Source organism: Neomonachus schauinslandi, chromosome 13, assembly GCF_002201575.2.
Source record: "Neomonachus schauinslandi chromosome 13, ASM220157v2, whole genome shotgun sequence".
NCBI lineage: Eukaryota > Metazoa > Chordata > Mammalia > Carnivora > Phocidae > Neomonachus > Neomonachus schauinslandi.
The window spans coordinates 74686723-74690179 of record NC_058415.1 but is presented as its reverse complement, the minus strand read 5'-3'; positions in this window follow the sequence as shown (position 1 = coordinate 74690179).

The following is a 3457-nucleotide window of genomic DNA, read 5'->3' as shown; positions in this document are numbered from 1 at the left end:
AGAAAGAAAGAAAGAAAGAAAGAAAGAAAGAAAGAAAGAAAGAAAGAGAAAGAAATTGGTTTTCATACCATCTATGGCAAATGAAAAAAGCAACCCCTCTTTTTATTCTGTGCACAGGCATGAAAACCAGCAAGTATGTGTTCCACATGCATATCAAAAATACAACAATAGCATTTACTCAGCACAGTTTACTTGAGCACCTTTTACGTTCTGGGTACTACCTTAACCCAGATGATACTATGAAGAATAAGACAGACTCTATTCAAAACTTAAATGAATTCCATCCGTGGCTCCTGGTCAAATATTACTCAATTTTGAGGACTTGGACTAACTCCAAGTCCTTAAAAAATATCTCATCTGACACTAGTATGTAAGATTTCTGAAGCTCTCCAGACAGTGTAAGATATCCAGCTGATTAGGTCACTCAAGAAACTCAAAGACAGATTTCTAGCCAACTAGACCAGCTCTACAACAAACCTGATCAATGCCAAGAGAGAACAGACTTATTCTCGGCTGGGGCGGGGTGGGGGGGGGTTTGGCAGGGAGACAGTCAATCACCAAATCTAGAGACATTAACTTAGATCGGCTTCGAGGTGTGACTCACGATTTTATGTGCAGAGTGTTAATCAGGGAATTTTTCTTTTAAAATACTCAAGGGATTTCAATATGTGATGAGCTTATCAGCCCAGCCAAGGCTTCTCCCATGGAGGAGAGGCTGAACATTAAGAAGGTCCCTCCTGCCCTTTAGTGACTTCATACTCTCTAATCTGTATGATTTTCCTCCACTAATATGCCAAGGGTAGGAGGGGCATCTGTGCTCTTAGCCTCAGTTGACTTGTCTATAAAGTAGGAGTCCACCAATTTGTTTCCCAGGATCAAATGGGCTCGTGGGGATGAAACATGTTCGCTCTGAGCATTCTGTGCAGTCAAAGAGCATGTCGGTATGACATGGGCAGTGACCTGCTGCACGCTGGTCCTTATCATCAATGCAGCCTACTGTGGGAGACCTTCACGACCGGGTCTAAAAGCAAACTTGGCACCAAAATCACTCTCACAGGTACGAAGGTGTATGCTGGGGCTTCTGAGCAGGGTGATTGGTGTGCAGTACTTGGTCAATATTTGTTGAGTTACATAAAAAATAAAAATTGATTTCTGGTTTCTCAGGAGATTAGGGCTCTAGAGCCTTCTCAGCACAGTGAGCACAGGGCTCCGCAGGAGCAGAGAGAAGGGTGTGGTGACCTCACCTGATTCAGAAGAGTCTTCATAAAGGAAGTGAAGCCTGAGCGCCTCCTGAAAGAGGGTGGGCGGACAACAGATGGCCTCGGGGAAAGGGCATCTGAGACGGAGGAATTACCCTTTACGTTAAAGCAGAAAGGAAAGGTTTCTCAGTAACTATAAAACCAGCTTGATAAGACAATGCTCCTTCAACCTACTCCGAGAACAATGTTTGCTGGCAGATCGGGATAATTTTATCAACAACTCCAGTGTGCCTCTAGGATCAGAACTCACAACCCCATGGAGAAAATAAAATGCTCTGTCTGCATTTGCATGCATGCCAAACACCGTGGGGAGCAGGAGAGGATGGGCATGCAAGAGGTCAAAGTGACCCCCCTCACCTTCTCCACTAAAAGGAACTCTTGTTACCAAGGGTCTTCAGACGTGCCCACTGCGCCTTAGGGCATTTGTAGGATTTGGAAGTTCATCCAAGAAATAGAAGTTTCCCACTATTCTAAAAGACTCGACCACTTGCGGAAACTCCCTGCCACATGTTTATTTTGCTCCTGTCATAAGCTTGTTTATTGAAAGGTGTATTGTGCTGAAGTTGTCCCAGCTAAATTTGTTAAGTCCTTATATCTTGTACCATTCAGAAAGGGCCAGCCGAGCATTTCCAGTAGGATTCAAGTCAAAACTTCTGTTTCCTAGGCATTCTCTCTATAGCCAAAATTAGTGCACTAGTTTTAAAAATGAGATGAGAGGATCCTTAAGAACATGCTGGTCTCCTAAAAGGAGTAAATGAGATGCTGCCAAAGATTTGCAAGGGAAGAAGGAGCATGCCTATGTGCTTCAGAAAATAGTTAATTTAGGGGAGAAATGCTCTGCTGGTCCAATGTCTCTCAAAAGGCTGAATTCAAATCAATTCCACATTTACTGAGTGCCTACTCGCCCTGGGGACACAAAGAGAAATTATTTTAGTTTCAGATGGGTTCACTCTAACCACTCAGCACCTCCATGGTCTGCAGACCCTTTCATTTATATTGGTAATATTTGCTACCTAATTAGCTAACTTTAGGCACGTGGATATTTTCTCATTCGGAAAATGGGTGCCATCTGATGAAGGATGATCATTAACAAAATGATTTGTGTTCACACTAAGTGGTTTTTTAAAGAGCTACTCACAGAGTTTTCCATTAATAAAAGGGGATAAAATAAAGATACCATTTCCTATAGTAGAATCCATTATTTAAGCCACAAGTGCAGAGAGGTTATCATCTGCTGGACTTGAGTTTGGCCCTCGACACCCTTGAAAATATTAGGACCTGCGGATGAGGCAGAGGTGCTTTGAAAAGCCGGTGTACCTTCAGAAAATGCAGGAACCGTGATCAAAATGCATGGGGTTGTTTGCATTTTGACCCTAGCACAGTTTAGAACTATTTGGCAGGACGGCATTGCTTCAGCTACAAAAATTCCTAAATGTTTTGACTAGGGTACAGTAGGACTTTCACATCCTGAAAATGTCTGATTCCGTTCAACAGGGCAGACCAGGTCCCTTGGCTCCATTTCAACCTAAGCTATGTCACCCCAGAGGAAGTACCACCTCCGCACTCGTCAGTAACCCCTCTGGATTATAAAAGTTTGACTAGCTTACTGTGCACAAGGCATGGCCCTTGCCAACATTCTCTTGCAAGGTATTTTCCCCAGTCCTTCCCGCAATCATGTTTCCATGATTGCGACACTGGGGATTAATTCTTCAGGAGAGGATTGCTCATTATACTCTGCACCTTTGCAAAACACATGCAGTAGTCTCTTGTCTCAAGATGTCTTGCTCTCCTAGGGCTCGGAGTCCTGAAAGTGTTTTGCTGTGTGTAGCAGAAATTTTGTTCAGTGTGCACCCCTCTCCTGGATAGTCATAGTGACTGGCTCGTACCGGCAGCTGGGCCTGGGGAGAATTCAGCCGATGGCTAATCCCTGAATCCTTCTGCTCCAATGGTGAAGGAGAGGGTAGATCAGAGCAGTCACACCTGTTCCCTGCCCCACGCTATCATATTTAGAGTTTCCCAAGCTCTGAGACAAATTTACACCCCATCCCTTCCATCGCCCTATTTTAAGGAGAAAATGCCAGCCCAGATGGAAGTTACTTGTTCCGGGTCACACAATGAGTTCATGGTGGATCTGGGGGCTGAGATACTATCTTCCTGAATCATAATCCTGGGCTCATCCAGTTACCCTCTGCAAATAG